A 16,548-nucleotide genomic window follows, 5' to 3' on the forward strand; every position below is an offset into this window, starting at 1 on the left:
CGGGGTCATTGTCACATTTGTGTTTCTATGTGAGTGACTCAAGTTAGTACGAAGTGCAGTACATACAAAAGCGAAAGCCTCTTACACGTCTCTCACATCCCTGACCACTTCCTGAAGAAGCTACCACATGGGCCCCAACACGAGAGTTAAACCGGGTTCCTCCACTGGTGAAGACGTGAGGCAGACTGCACATTTCCCCACTGTGTAAACGAAAATTTCCAGCACATGGTTCTGTAACATTACATATTAGGGAGTGGGGCCAGAGCTTCACTGAGGCTTCAGAAATAATCTTGGAGCTTTCTTGTTTACATGACTTTGAAATCTTTTAGAACGTGCATTGTGATCTTTAAATGTACAAATTAGAAAAGAAAAAAAAAGTGATCTTGTCAGATCAACTGCCACTGCCAGTCTAATAAAACTGACTCATATCCAAATGGCTGTGCTTACACTCCCCTCCCATTCTGGGGAAAATGTGGCCGGGGGAGGCAGAGTGAGTCATCACCTGGTTTGTTTGACATATGTTTCCTTCCATAAATTGGGAATGGCAAGCAGCACAGTGCTCTGGGCTTGCCTCGGAGAAATGACTGTTGCAGCTTTGCTGGAGCAAAATGGGGTGTCTGGTTTGGACAGATGAAGCTAAGCCCGTTTTTTGACTTTAAATGCCAGTGGAGGGGGAGAAGAAATGGACAGATCCGAACAAGGAACGCTTGTAAGTACCATTTTCAGAGAATGGAGAAATGGAAGGGTGTTTGTGGTTGAATTTCTTCCCGAGGTGGTATTTACGAGAAATTGGAGGTATTAAGAATGAATTGGCAGCTACTTCACGAAGTGGGCTTGTTTATTTAATAAGAGTGTGCTTTGTATGGACAGAAGAAAATGGACAGGGAAGGGGGATATGATTTGTAGCTAGCATAAGGATTTGTCCTGATGATGCTTAAACTTGCTTACGGTTTACAACTGTTTTAATAAAACATGTTTGCCTTAGGATTTTTTCTTGGGCCCTTTAAGGGAAGGAAAGAGAGGCTTATGCCCCTTTCCCATTTCCCTACAGTGGTTCTCCGAGGCTCTGTAGAACTGTACAGAAGGAAGTTTGGAACGTAAACTTTTCAGCGAGTCTGGTAGAGGCAGGATGAGCCGTACATTTGCAGCTGAAGTGCGTTTTTAAACTCAGCCTCTGCTTTAGGATTATTTTTTAATACATGCCAGACATTCTTCTGATTTCTAGCCTGCCTGGATCTCGGCTTCTCTGTCTGCGTGAGGCTAGGGTGTTACTTGTTTTAAAGCTTGAATTGTTGCAGCCAGGGCGTTTTCTGTTTCATCTTGCCCCCCCCCCCCCTTCCTGAATGAGTGTCCTTTGTATAACCCCAGTAATTCAGAAATCCTACAGTCATAGGGACTGCCCTGTCATGTGACTTAGGTACTAGGTGTTAGTTGTGATTGGTCAGCAGCTAATTGGTGGGTCCGTATAAGAAGTCCCGGGTCAGGCGATTTTGTCCACTGTCTACTCAGCCCCAGACTGCTGCTCAAGATGGGTAGGGTGCAGGTGGGATCTGTCTACTGATTCCTCCTGTGATAGATGATGAAGTAATTGCTGCCCCGGGGTCTGCACACCAGTGGAAGACACTCAGATTACTTGTGGCTGATTTGATCAAACTGGCTTCCTGAACTGGTAACTGTCACTTTAATGTAGCTTACTGATTAAACTGAGAAAAATGTAACTGAAAATGTGTGCCAAGAACTTGTGTGGACTTATTCCCTGTCTCCTCTTTCCCCTTTGTCTGATTCATTTTGTCACAGGAATGAAACGCAGATAAGTCGTTAGAAAACTTTTCGAGGCAAAGCGCCTTGTGTGACCAGAACAAAGCCGTTTTATAATCAGATTTACCAAGCTGAGAGCGAGTTTCGGGCAAACGGAAGCTGCAGTGTTCTGTCACCAGGAAACACTGCATTTTCTAGAATCGGTAAGTGAAAAGTGGCATTGTCCCTAATAAATATCATATGGTGTGTGGGAGAACTGCAAAATTGTTCACAGACCTTTAACAATTGTGTAAAACAGAAAATATAACATGAAAGGTAGGAATTTTAAAAGCAGGCAGCCCTACAGTATAGCATAAAGGCTGAGAAGGAACCAGGTAATTAAAAAAATGAGCTGAGTGTCACAAGTGCAGCCAAATACGTACTGTAACTAGGTCTTAATTTTTGAACCTGGGCTCCTTTTCAGTGGAGGAATGTATAAAATCAAAATGAGTTGCTGCATGAACTTTCCATGGATAAAAATTTGCATTCATTCTGACTAGCAAGTTGAAATTTGAAGAGATACTTTCAGAATTAGTCGGCTCCTTTCCCTCTCTATTGTGCCGAGTGCTTTGTCTAGATCTTTACAAAATGAAAGTTGAAGCATGCACCCAAAACATCTGATTGTGAGATGTAGATTCTGATGGTCATGGATTTTGCTTTGCATTTATATACCAATTTTGAAATTCTTCTATTTGATTAAATTAATAAAGCGAAAGGGTACCTTTTTCCATAAAGTCCATAACATTTGAAGTTGGTAATGAGCAACTTCATTCATGTAGTGCCTTTGTGTCTGGCTTCCTTTCCCTGAAACCTGAAATTTTTTCAGATTTTGAGTCTGAGCTGTTCCTATGCTTAAGGTTTCCAGAAAAAGACAATAGCCTTTGAATACCTATATTCCTAAAAACAGTAAGATGGCACAGTTTTATATTAAATGTGAATGTTTGATTGCTTGGTTCTGCTGAATAAAGATTGTAAGAAAGGTTAAGCACAACAAGCAAAGATTAGATAGTGGGTGGCTGCTTGATTTTTACCAGTTTCTTATTGGTCAGTTGAAGTAATCATGTGATATATACTTATATAGAATTAGAGAGAAAATATTTTAAGTGTCAGTAATTATATAGGTATTCTGGGCAATCTTCATTTATGAATATAAACATGTAATTATGTCCTATGAACAGAATTGTGCTTTGAATTTTAGAGAGTGTAATATTGTTTATTTTGTGTTAAGTATCTCCAGCTAAATTAAAAGTCGGGCAAACATGTTTGACTTCTGGTTCTCATTCTGCTGCTTTTGAAATTATAAAATTTCCAACTTTAAAAAAGCAAGTTATAACAGGATAGCAAAACTACAGGCTCGCTGTTAGTTGAGTGGGGTACGGATGGGGAGGAGGAAAATGAGTACAGTAGATTCTGCAAATCCCCCCCCACACACTTTACATACTTTGAGGGTTTGAAGATCATTTGTCTTCAGCTCATAAGTAGCTCCCAAGACGTTCATTTAAATTGGAAGACAAGCATGACTGTGAGGTGTAGACCCAGCCACAAATCAGTACATTGGCATCACAAATTTGTGTGAGTGTCACAAGCCATTTGACTTAGTATGCCCTCCTGACACACATGAATTTATAGGTTTGAGAGAAAGACAAATGGTGACAAAGCATGACAATATTTTTAGATAATTTATATTCTACTGCTAGTGTGTATGCAGGGAGTAATACTTATTTTCATCTCTGGATTTCATGTAAATACTTGGATAAGACATGATGATTTAATATTAAGCTAAATACATGCTGGATAGGAAAAAGACTATAAAACCTTTAAATGTTCTTTAGGCATTCAAAAGCCATTGTCGTGAGTGATAAAAATGGGATATAATGTAAATTGGGATAGTAAATGTTACAAAGTATGTCCCAGAAGAATTACCAAAAGCTTCATTTTAAATTTACTTTGTCATTCTTTGTTCTCAATGTATTATATTTAAATATACATCTAAAAGCATTACTCTGAGTTCTTTCCTGGAGTTACAGAAAGTATTGGTATTTTGGTATATTTGGTAAAATATATTAATGACATGTATCTGTGGGTTTGCAAAACAACGTGAAAGACATTTGAGAGACTTATGAATAAATTTTATTGAGGTAATCACAGTCTCTCTGTCTCTCTCTGTGTAAGCTTTATTTGAACGGGGCTTTAATCACTAGTGAAATGAATGGCTGTTTATTAGAACTCAGATAAGCCTTGCAATGTTCCTATGACAACTGAGTAGCTGGGTGTTGATCTTTAGCTTTAAGATCTCAGTTCATAAATGTCATTCAAACCTTCTGTTGCAGTCTCTTTGAGTAGGAGGAGAAGGAGAAAGCATGAAGTGTCATAAGTAGGAAACACTGTATTCCTTTCATGTCTCCTTGACTTGCCTTTGTGTATGGGATCACCATGGAACATAGGTATTGAGGATAGCAATACTTAAATACAAAATCTTATGAGAAAAGTTGGGAGAGATAAGTACCAACATGGAATAATAAGTCAGCATACATGAAGTTGTGCACATCTTTGTCGAGCACTGAGCAGCAGTGAGAACATCTTGAACCAGTAATTGTAGGCTCTACAAGAGCTGCTAATATTCAAATGCAATGTGAAGAAAATTCTTTGGTAGGTGGCTTACCACTTTGGCATAGTATTCCTCTTCCCTAGGCTGACTACAGAAGATTCTGTGTTCTTGCAACATGCTTTTCAACCAACTGTGCATCTGCCATTTACTAGCTTATGTCTTTTTCCTATGAAATAGACAGGATTGCATTTTAGTCATAAACGTGAAGAAATTTCTTACATTAAAAAATTACTTTAAAAAGAGTTTTTGAGACCTGTTTATGGAAGTGAATTGGCAGACTGAGAATCTAGGAAACACTGAATCAGCAAGAGACTGTTTAGACTAATAATGTCCCTAGATTGATTATTCACTTGTGCATATTCCTTGCCTGAAGGCATTTTCTGTTCCCATTTTCTATTACTCAGTGTTTTTGGCAATTTATTTTATCAATAGTATCTTAAGAATTAGTGAGGGAAAGATTTCAGTAAGGTTTATCCCTTACTTAATAAATATAATTCTCCTATTTTTTTTCTCAATCCAAATGGTTCTAACTAGTGAGGGAAAATGTTTTTGTCACAAACTGATAGCAAGTCCTGACCTGAGCTTACAGGAGGCCACTTGTAGTCTTTATTTAGCTCAGTGGGTCCTTATGTTTTATCACAGAAATATTTGCATACTTGCTTTTAGAATAGAATGCCAGACCTCCCCTGTAGTTACATACATATGTGTATATATTAAGTAATCACCCTCTTTGTAAGATTTATAATAATCGGAGTGCCTCCTGCCAGATAAGGGTTTCTGACTCTTGAATTAACATTTATTGGACTCATGCTATGTGTTAGGTACTTTTCTAAATATATCCCTGGCATCTAGTACAGTGCTTGCCAGTTCCTGATAGTTACCCAGGAGATATATTTTAGTATCAAATATTTTACATGTATTAACTGAAAAGCCAGTAGATTTTTACTCCATTTTATGCAGAGAAAACTGCATAGAGAGGTGAAGCAAATTGCCCGAAATGACATAGAAGAGAATAATAGAGCAAGGCTTTACAAACACGGAAACCTGGCTGTGTCCGAGGGGTGTATCACCTGCTTTCTTCATTCTTGGTTATCCTATACCTAGTGGCATCAGAAGGTGATAATATCACCACTGTGGTTATTACTATGGTCCTGTGGGAAATTTTTTTTAAACTGGTCTGAGGTGGGATTATGGGAGTTTAAGGGATCTAACCTCTATCAGTGAATCAACCTGACTTCTTTAGTTGGTAAAAACTAAGAGAAAAAAATATTTTTTTAATCCCAAGGGAATTTACTTATACAGTTAGAAACAAAATTCTTCCATAGCTATTTTCTGGGACTTTTTTTTTTATTTTAACCCAGAAGGAAGTCTAGAATGTAAAGGGAGAAATGGTCACCTCAGGGAGTTATGCTGGGCACAGTAAGTGGCTCCAGGAAATTGAACTGCATTACTGAATCCTGAAAAGGAGTGCTTCTTAAAAATATGTCTAAGGTGGTTCTCTTGTACCTATGTGTTTCTAGTGATTAAAAAATTCTTCTCAGCCCTCCCCTGTTTTACTTCCTTGTCCTTCCATCCCCACTTAGGTTTTCTTTATAGCTCTTACTTCCTTTTGGCATATGGTGCATTTTATGTCCTTGCTTGACATTTTAGCCAACCACTCCTGGTATTGTTTGCTTTGAACAGACGGAAAGATTTTTAGATATGTATTTTGATCTCTGCTTTTAACTTCCCTTATGCTCATTTCAAACTACTGTAGATGAGGGGGGGGAATGTTTTGCTGACTCTTATTTTCCTTTCTTCCTTCCTCCATCCCTATCTCCCTCCTTCGCTCCCTCCCTCTCTTCCTTTCTTCCTTGTCTTTTGACACACAGGATTTCTCTGTGTATCTCTTGGCTGGCTGTCCTGGAACTTGCTCTGTAGACCAGGCTGGCCTTAAAGTTACAGAGATCTGCCTGTCTCTGCCTTCTGAGTGCCATGTTTAGTCTGACACCAACTTTTTTTTTTTGCTATTACTTACCATTTTATATTAATAGTTCTGAAAACTTATTTCTTCTAAAAAAACCATGTAGATTTCATGGTCAAGGTTTGGAGAACAGATGTTTTTATTTAGAAGGGGAAACTGAACCAGTTTCAAATGGACTTACTAGGTATATATTTTTTAAATTTAGAAATGAGATGATTGGCCATTTATTTTCTTGCTATCAAGGAGAGTAAATATTAAGGAGAATATGCACAGTAAAATCATTTTATGAACTACTTTTGACTTATAAAGATGGGCAGCAAAATTAGAACATGTATTTCAGGTAAAATATCAACACTTACCTACTAAACTGCCCTTGTTTCTTTGGAAAATAGTCAAAATAAAACAATTGCTATAATACTATATATTAAAAATGGAAGTGACTTAATATTAACATCTTCTAGTTCAAATCCTTAGGATTCCATGCTATAACTTAATCTCTCACTACTCCATTTATTCTAATTTATACATTCTAAAGTGTGTAGACTAATGTAAGACATAAGGCATACCATATATGCTATTAGCTGTAAATTATGTTTTTATGTAAATACATCATTATAGCTCCTTTCCTTTAATTTTTCTAAAGGAACAGATTTGATGCATATAGAAGTTGGATTTGATGCTTTTGTAAGTCAGTATAGCAACCGAAACATTTGCTTTTCTTAGCTATAGTAAATAACATCTATTTTGTTTGAAATCACTTTTAAACTATTAATCTCAAATCAAAATAAGAAAAAAAGTAACTACAAAGAAAAATATATATATTGAACCTTTCAGAGACTGGATGGTGGTACATGCCTCTAATCCCAGCACAAGTCTGAGTTTGAGACTGGCCTGGTCTACAGAGTGAGTTCCTGAGCTTTTACAGAGGAACCTTGTCTTGAACTCCCCCCACACCCCCAGAAAAGAAATGTAAATTTTCTAAGCTACAGGGTGTCCAGACTAAGATTTCATTTTAAAGCACGTCTCTGTCTCCTTCTTGCCATGAAAAAGAATTCTTACCTGAAGCACCTGGCTGTTCTGCTTGGGGACCTTATTATTGGTGTTATTGTAGCTTTTCTGCCTTTGTTCTTTTTAATGGATAACATATTGTTTAAAAGAGACTCTTTTGATATCCTCCTCCCATACACATATAAAGACCTTAGCTTAGTTTTTAACAAAGAAAACTTGATTGAATTTATGTAGGCAGAGCAATACTTTGCTGAGAGCTTTCACAGTCCTGGTTACCTGCATGCAAAAATGATCTCCAAATCTGAACTGTTTATTCTGTAAGAGGCCCAAGCTTGGGGATCAAATGTGCTTGTGCTTTAAGTGTACTTTGCCCCTCGTTACCTGAGTGATGCCATTGGTTTCTGTAAACCACAGAGCCTGAGGAGAGTTTTGGTGTTTCCACCTGGTCATACATAGTGTACATGTTAGGGAACATGGAGTAATGGTGCCCCACGCACTTGTCTTTCTCAAATCCTTTCAGGTTAAGCCAAGGCCTATGGGTTTATGCTAACATATTTGACTTTGGGCACAGCAGATTAACTAAAATAGCAACAAGTTTCTGATTGCCATTTGTTGTGCACTTAGTATGTTTTGAGTAGTTGCTCCTGTGCGTACTCCAGTGGCAGTACCCCATTTGATGCTCATAGCTAGCTGTTGGTGCCACCGTCTCCTCTACTTTATGAGTGACGAGTCTAAAGCACAGAGAAACAAAGGAACTTCCTCTGGGCCACTTTGTCTGTTGTAGAAACAGAATCTGAATCCAAATAGACTGTTGATAGCTTAGATGGGAAGTCCTTTGGGTTCAAAGGCAGAGTTAAAGTTGACTGAAGCTGAAAGCAGTGATCTTCTCAATTCTGTCTAAAAAGCATCACATCTTTCCAGCCTGGGTCTCTTAATATTGAAATCCACAGTTGACTTTTGCTACTTCTTATATCACAAATCAGTAGGAACGGTCTTAGTCATGGGTGTTTTATGAGTTTTAATTAGGCCACTGAAATCCAGGAGGGGAATTCCTTGTTTTCAGTTGATCTAAATCACTAATACGTTTACTCATCTAACTTCCCCTGTTTTTCCCTTTCAAGTTTTCTTTTGAAGGTGGGGGTGGAGGGGAGAATTGTGTGAGTACTGTTATCCTAGGGTGGACTTTTGGTAGGAAGGTAAAGTGAATGAGAATGTGTATTCATGAATGTCTTTTAATTTTATCTCCACTTAGTTCTGAAGACTTTCTCTATAGAACAGAACTTGGAAGCAGCCACTGATGCCCATTAAAAGAAAATTTCATGTTCGCACCAGGAGTTAATTTTCAGATTGAAAATTAATAGTTTCTTCTTACCGCACTTGCTGAAATTTGATTTAGAAGGTGTGTGAGGGCAACCCAACCAAGTCCATAAGTACTTGGAATTATCTAAAACTTCTCATTGGTCTTGAACTGGGCCTAACCCCAGGAGGCTATGAAATGGTGCTTGCCTTCATTCCATCATTTTTGTGCTCATTCATTTATCTTTATTTTTCCTCTTTCATCCTCTTCCTGAAGACAAAAGGAAAGAAAGGACAGAATAAGAGTCCTTGGAATGGGGTTGGAGAGAGAAGTAGAAACTGGAAACTTCCTTTGTCCTTTTTCCCCCAGTAAAGGTCTTTTGTTTGATACTTGTCATTGGGGGAAGTATACCTCTCCCAGACTGATACCAAGTCTTTAAGCATCTTCTGTCAACTAGTTTCCTTGCTTAAATGGAAGAAAAAGCTTGGGAGCTGCGTGGGTTGATTGACTTCTTTTCTTTTTGGCCAAATGTGATTTCAGAACACCTAAACTTTCAAACCATTTCTATAAAGGTTAGTAAATCTTAACAAGAGCCTCCCCAAAGATATCTTAGAAAGTAGTTTAAAATAGACTTGAACTCTGATTCTGACCTCAATTAAATTCAAGATTTTTTTGTTGTTGTGGTGGTGGTTATTTGTTTTTTAATATCTAGTAAAGTTGTGACAAGTAAGGAGTGATATTTTTTTCTTTGTGGAGAGAGGAAGATATAAGACTGCTAACACTCCAGAGAAAGTCTTACTTGTCACCACTCTGCCATTGATAATACTTCATTTGAAGACAATTTACTTTTCCTTGTAATTAAGTAGTAAATTTAACATGAATTTTCCTACCCACAGATCTTTTAAAAATAGCTATTCAAATTCTTCTCAAGGAAACAGAATGACCTGTGTTTTTTTTAGCCACAAAGACATTGACGAGACTATGTAGTTCAGTGTGACTTTTGAAGTCTGCATTCCTAGTAAGCACATGGTCCAATGGGATAAAAAGGTAATGTAGATCAAAGTTAAGCAAACAAATTGGTCAACACAGGGTTTCTTACTTTCCCACATTCTGTTTGGCATCCATACCCTAAAACTCCCTCTTATGTTTCTACTCCTGAGTGGTGGGGAGGTTATAGAGCAGCTATTCTATCTTCTATGCACAATTTCTCTAAACGGATCATTCCTTTGACCCTGTACTCCTGACCGTTAAAGTTTGGATTTTTTGGTAACGTGTTAATAAAAGTTGTTTCAGGTGCCAACTGGACTTGGTAATATGGAGGAGAATTAATAGGCAGAGATACCACAAAGAGAAAGGTTCATTTTATTGTTCACAGTCTAAGAGCGCAGCAGTGAATGAAGTCCTTGCTTACATGGTAGGTAGGAAGAAATAAATATGTGGCAGGTGTTAGTAAATGTTATGTCAGAAAATACAACCAACTCCGACAGATAGGGAGTGCTGCGGAGTTAGAGCTGATTGAAAAGCCTCTGATGTAGTGACATTTTTGCAGAGAAGCCCATAGAAAAATCTGACACAGCCACAGTGGTAGCTGGAGGAAGAGAAGTTTAAGAATCAAAAAAGGAGAATCGCAATGGACACATCAAGATGAACCATTTGGGAATCTGTTCTCCATAATAAGATAGCACTGAAAGGTATGAGGTAGAAACTAACTAGAGGAGGGGTAGGTAGTATTGTCAATAGGGAACTTGGAGAGCCAAACATCTTTGCACCTTATAAAATCAAAGTGGGTGCAAATTGTACAGGACTTTCTTTTGATAAAATGCTTCTTTTGTGATTTTAATTGTGATGTGTCTTATAAAGCTAGTAAAGAAAAATGAAGGAGCTCAATGTGGGTATCCCATGTATTCAGAGAGAGAGAGATGTGAGGGGCCTGACTATTGAATAGTGGTGTGTTTTGAGTCACTTATGTTTCCTGTAACTCTCTTTCCATAGGGCATGGTTTTTTACATTTTGTTTGCAACTTGAAGCAACTTAGGCTTTTTTTACTAGTTCTATTTTATATTCAGTCAATTAGTAAAATCCCTCTAATTTATTAGAAAATTTTGTTTGACCCAGGTTAGAAAATTATACAATCCTACTGATTTTACAACTGGAGACAAAAAGGGAACTTAGGAAAATGAAAGCAGTTGGTCAGTTGGGAAGGGTAAGAATTTATAACTTTTCTTACAGTTATATTGAAAACATATACTTGCAATTCATTAAAGGTAGAGCAGTAACTGCCATAAATACTCCCTATTGTCTATTTTATAATCTAAAACCAAAAGTCTTGATTTGTGCATTAAGGAATGGCAGTTAGTGACACTTGCGAGTTTGCATGGCACGCATGAAACCAGACATAAAGCATATAAATACCATTGTGTCCATTGTGTGGACACCAGACTTAGAATAAATGGGGCTTGATAGCCACTCATAGATTTTACTTAAGGGGATATTATTTCCTGATACCTGATACCTGATCCCTTATCAAAACTTCTTATCATCTGGCCTGACTAGCTAGTGATGTGTTCCTGTTAACTTAGCAAGGCGCTCACCTGCATAAAAGAATTGCTGGTTTTGTTGTTTAAAATTTGGTTCAATTGGGCCATATATCATCGTTGCTTCTGGCTGAAAGTGACTGATCTGTTTCACTTGAGCGGAAGGAGAAATGAGTACTTTGGGAATAGTGTGGTGTCCAGGAGAAGGGCTCCATTTGCTGCCTTTCTTCCTTCCCTGCGGTGACTCAGGAACTCAGTGTGAATACTGAGAGGCTTGGAGCTTTATGCGCACACCCATCTTCTTGATTGTGTTGCATACAGAGCCAAGAACATGGAGAAATGGACAGGGGAGGAGGTAGGGGAGTCCCAGGGGCTTAGTGTCAGCCCTTCATTCTTCCTGGTGTCCTGGGCATGCTATGCTGTCCATTACTGCTTATCGCCTATGAAGCAAGCTAGTACTCGTGACTGAGCATCACTTTGCTTGAGGAAATGAAAAGAGTGAGGAATTCAAGAATGGCTTTAAAGGCACCATTTTGTATGAAATCGCCCTGTGTACATCTTCCACTGAATCTACTTTCTAGAAATATATTACACATTTTGTCTATGAGGATTTTGTTGCTCAGACTTTCCTCCAAGACCTAATCTTAATCTCCTGGACTCAATCCTTGTTCGCTTTGCCCTGGGATTTCCCCCTCCTCCCATGAAAATCCAGACAGATTTCTGCCTATGTTCTGAAACTTTGGTGTTTCTGCCTTCGACTTGAGCCTCTTTGAAACGATTGTGTGGTGGCTGGGCACTGCAAAAATGAGTCAGTTCCTGCAGTTTGGTTACAAGTTCTCAAAAAGTATTTCAGAATGTGGATGTGGTCAGCAGAGTCATTTTCCAGGCATCTAAAAGGAAACCCACATCAACTGTAACAATTGAGCGACAACCTGGTGGTGCCACACAACAGAACCAGGACTGTTTTCTCTCAGCAATGCCTAGAACTGCCCTCCCATTTAGCTGTTGTTAACGAATCTCCACTGGGAATTCATGTTCTTGTTTGCATGTCACATGCTCATCTGCCACCATTTGCACAAACAATGTAACTTGGTTTTAACCTTATTTACTTTTGAATATGGGCCTGAGTTTGAATAGAAGAAATTATTTTGTAAAATAGAATCATTAGGATTCGTGTACATAGTTCAAAGATTTGAATGAAATGTGACTTATGGATGAAAACTGGCAATTTTCTAAGGAGTAACAAAGAGGTTTTGGGGGCTACCATGTAGTATATAGGGTTACTTCATTCACTAATTAAGCTCTGATCATTATAGCAGTAGTCATGTAAATAGTTAAGTCATATAAATAGTTAGGTCATGTAAATAGTTAAGTTCTTTTCAAGCCGTGAAAGAGTTTCAGGTTTATCATAAATAGAACATGGGCTTTAGAAAATATCATGGGAATTTTTATTTACTTGTGGACTATAAGTTCTGTAAAATCTGAGTTTGCTTCAACCACTTGTGAAACCTGATAACCTTTTCAATAATAAGAAGCCAACAAAATTAAAACATGGACAAAGGATCTCAACAGACATCTCTCTAAAGAAGATGCCTATATTGCATAGATAAGTGCACAAGGGTGTTTAGCATCATTAGTAATTAGGAAAAATGTAAATGAAAACTACATACTATTTGAACAGCTGGTCAAGACTCTCAGCTCATTTTCAATTCTTCCTACAAGGACACTAAATAATAAATAATTGGTTTCAAGTGATCCACAAAACCATAGGTAAAGGCAGGTGCTATTGAAGTTTTTTTTCCCTGGAAGATTGGGCCATGCCTGGTATCTTTTTGCATCTGGGTTATGTTGATAGCATATTTATTTTCCAGGTACCTGTCACTTTAAATGCCCTTCATTGTCTCATACATTTTCCCACTTGTGGTTTTGAGGAAATTGCCTCCAGAATACTCCTTACATAATTTGCCATCCACACTTGTCACCAGCATATGTGATAAGCTCTAAGGAATAAGCTTTCTGGGAGATGGTACTTAAGCAAACATTTTTTGAGGAGACATGAGGAGAGTTCTGTGGGCAAGTAAGTTTAAGAAACTGAGAGAAACAGCATCAAGTAGGGTGCTTGCCTTCTAGGTTTCTCAGTGCCTTTATATTTGTAGAAAAATGGTGTGCAATTCTTATTTGTAATAGAGTCAAAGAACGGTGGAGTTGTTTTTTCTTTTTTTTGTTGTTGTTGTTATTGTTGTTTATGTGGCTTGTGTCCTGGTTGAGGGCTCTAGTAGACACATTGTTTTGTAACTTGTTTGACATATTGATAAAATGACAGTTTTCCTAAGGGCTTTCTGTTGATTTCCCATTCACCTGTTGGAAACAAAACACAACTTACTTTCTTACTGCATCTTGAGACTTCTTGTTTCTGGAGTGTTGTGTTCATGGTTGGAGAACTCATTTAGCTGAATTTTGGCTTTAAATGCATTAGGGGCTACAGTAATAAAGGTGAACAAAGAATGTTAGGTTCTGTCTAGATATGAAACTCAGTCAAGGAGAAGTCTATTGCTTTGTTTCATTTTGGTCAAGTCTGCTACAGCTCTTTTATCACTAATGATTCTGGTCCCTGCCAGTTTCTTAGGGACAGCTCTGGAAGAAATGTGGTGACGGGCATGACAGGTCTCTCCAGTTTATCTGGGATTTCCCTGTATGCACTACCACTGTTAGGATGGGAAAGTAAAAGAATGACCATGTTTGGAGTTTTTCCTCCTACTTCGTTCCCCAAATTACAGCATTTTATCATCAGAGTAGGGCTTACAAAAGAGATCATGTCAGAAAGCAAATTGTAATTTCCCATGAGAATCTGAAACAGTCTTGATAGGATATGAGGTTATATAGGCTTGGAGCCAGGGGCTCAGGAGAATGCAGAGCCTTTTCAGGAAGAGGGAGCACCTGGGCCTACAAGTCAGGGCCTCACACATGATAGGTGGACACTGCTGCAGAGTTACATCCCAGCCCTCTTACCCTTCTTTTTTACCTGATAGTTGTGTTCCTAGGGCACTTTAACAGTCGCATCCAGCTTTACTTTTAGCTAATCCTTTCAAGGCATACCTCTCCTGACCTCTTTTTCCCCCCATAGAAAGAGGAACCAGATTTCCCCTGTGTTACTTACCATCAATATAAACAGCAATTTTATTCGTGTTATTTCCCCTTTCAACCTAGTAATGAAGTCGGCTACTGTTCCTCTGCACAGGAAGAAAGACTTCCTTCCTTTATCTCTTGTCTTCCCCTAGGCTTAGAAATAATCTTCCTTTTTTTGTGGTCTCCAGACTCTAAAATTTTTCATTAAACTGATCAAAGTCACTCCTCTTTCCAGCCATTCAGGAAGCGGATGACCCCACTGAGGAGTGTCAGGAGACCTGGCTTCCCTTAGCCGTGTTTCTGGTTTTACTGCGCTGTCATCCCTTCTCCTTGCACTTTGTCACTAGTAGTGATCCTTTTTAGTGTCTGCCTTACTTGTTATCTTGCATATTGTGTAACATAAAAATAGGTGATTTTCAACTGAAAACAGATTTCTCTCTTCCTCCCTCCCTTCGTCCTTGCTTCCTCTAATGTTTCATCTCATATGGTGCACAGGCCAAAGGTCAGCCACCAGTGTTGTCCTTGAATGCTATCCGTCTTGTTTTAAGGCAGCTTCTTTTGTTGGACCTCATCAAGCAGAGGAGGCTGACTAGTCAGCAAGCCCAAGGAGTCCACCTGTCTTTGTCTCTCTCCATTGCTATGATTACAGCTGAACCCCAGCATATGCTTTTTCCTTGCTGCTGTTGGCTTGTTTTTCAAACTTTGGTGCTATGAACAAAATCCAAGTCCTCATTCTTTTATGGTAAGGTACTTTCCAGACTTAACTATCTTACCAGCCCTACTTTTCTTAGTCTTAATTTGGACTTTTTTGCTTTTCTTAATCTTAATTTTGACTTTTGAGTTTTAACTGGCTTGGTGGTTTTCTCTAAGTGCTTGTTTGTGTTCTATAGAACTGGCCATATGCTATGAAAACCCTTCCCCTATCAGCAGGGGCACAATCCCGCTTCTACAACTAAATTGAGGGCAGAAGAAGAATGCTGTTGCAAGATGTGGCAAGGTCCTTGGTTTGTACTGAGCTGCTTCCAACAAAATACTTGCTCTTCTGACCAGTTGAAGAAATGGATTCATTTTCACTGTGTAACAACCAGCCTCAACCAGTTTGGCAGCAAATACTTGATCGTAAGTTCGGAGTATGTACTCCTGTCTGTCTCACATTCCCTACAGTTTATAAACGACTACTCCTTGAAGTCTCACTTACCTTTTTTATTTTCTCCTTGTTACACTAGAATTCACATTTTCTTCCCTTTTCCTCTTCGCTGAGCATTGCATGTTGTAGCTGACAGCTTATCAAATAGGGTCTGCGTGTATGGTGATGCAAATTTAGCTTTTTACCCTTTTCAGATTATCTGACTTGGTGCTTCCAAATCTTCACATTCCATCAGGTAGCTCATTTTTCCTTCTTTTCCTTTATGGTAGGAGCCATTTGTATAGACTTAGATTTTAAAAAAACCACAGAACCCTAGTTGTTGGTGCATATAGTGTGGCTTGACTTTTGGTAGGCTTCCATGGTTGTGCTAAGGGCTGTAGTGAAGGTTAAGAGGCTTTCTAATAGCTCTCCCTGCCTGACCCTAGGACCCTTCAGTGCTCTTAAGTGTACAAAGACATACATAGGTGCTATCCCGAATGGAGATGTTCATCCATGGGGTTTCAGGGTTTTCTGTGTGTGGTTTCTTTGAAGTGTGCTATTATTATAGACATTTTATAGTTGACTGGCCTGATTGACTTTGGTGAAAAATGTTTACAAAATGCTTCTGGCATCTAGGGGCTTGGAAAAGAGTGAGACTTGATTACTACCTAAAAGCACCTGTGTTCTCAAAGGGAGCCACATTTCTAAACAACTAGTGTCAGAGCAGTGTGACTTTGTTTCTGAGCAGCACAGACCTATCAGTGAGCAAGCCCTAAAGAAGCATCCTTCTTCCCATTTATGAGGAGGCCTAGTGCTGGGCAGGTGGAGCTGGACAACCAGCACACAGAGGGCCTACCACTTGCTTCTCTTTTAGCTCGTAGAACTGAGTAGAACTTGTTACAAGAAGCACTAAAAATTCAGCACCATGGGAAATACTGGATGATGTAAAAGTTGAACAATGGCAAAAACAGGCTTGATGGTTAATATAAATGAGGCCCACAGCCTATGATGTTAGATATTTTCATAAATTAAACAAAGTACAAGGTATTTATTTTTTGAGGAACTGACTGGTTTGCTTGTTTATTCTTT

At 38.6% G+C, this 16,548-nt stretch overlaps 1 long non-coding RNA gene across 4 annotated transcripts in view; it reads left to right on the forward strand.

Annotated features, from left to right (window-relative positions):
• The window catches only part of LOC126512901 (uncharacterized), a 74,685-nt gene that overhangs the window by 51,511 nt on the left and 6,626 nt on the right, over window positions 1-16,548 (forward strand). For all 4 annotated transcript variants that reach the window (XR_007595181.1, XR_007595178.1, XR_007595180.1 and 1 more), the window contains one exon: window positions 1,798-1,961. This is a non-coding gene — a long non-coding RNA (uncharacterized lncRNA). The remainder of the gene's footprint in view (window positions 1-1,797; window positions 1,962-16,548) is intronic.

The sequence above is a fragment of the Alexandromys fortis genome, unplaced genomic scaffold (assembly GCF_014885135.2).
Source record: "Alexandromys fortis isolate MF-2015 unplaced genomic scaffold, M_Fortis_MF-2015_v1.1 scaffold_83, whole genome shotgun sequence".
In the NCBI taxonomy this organism is placed as follows: domain Eukaryota; kingdom Metazoa; phylum Chordata; class Mammalia; order Rodentia; family Cricetidae; genus Alexandromys; species Alexandromys fortis.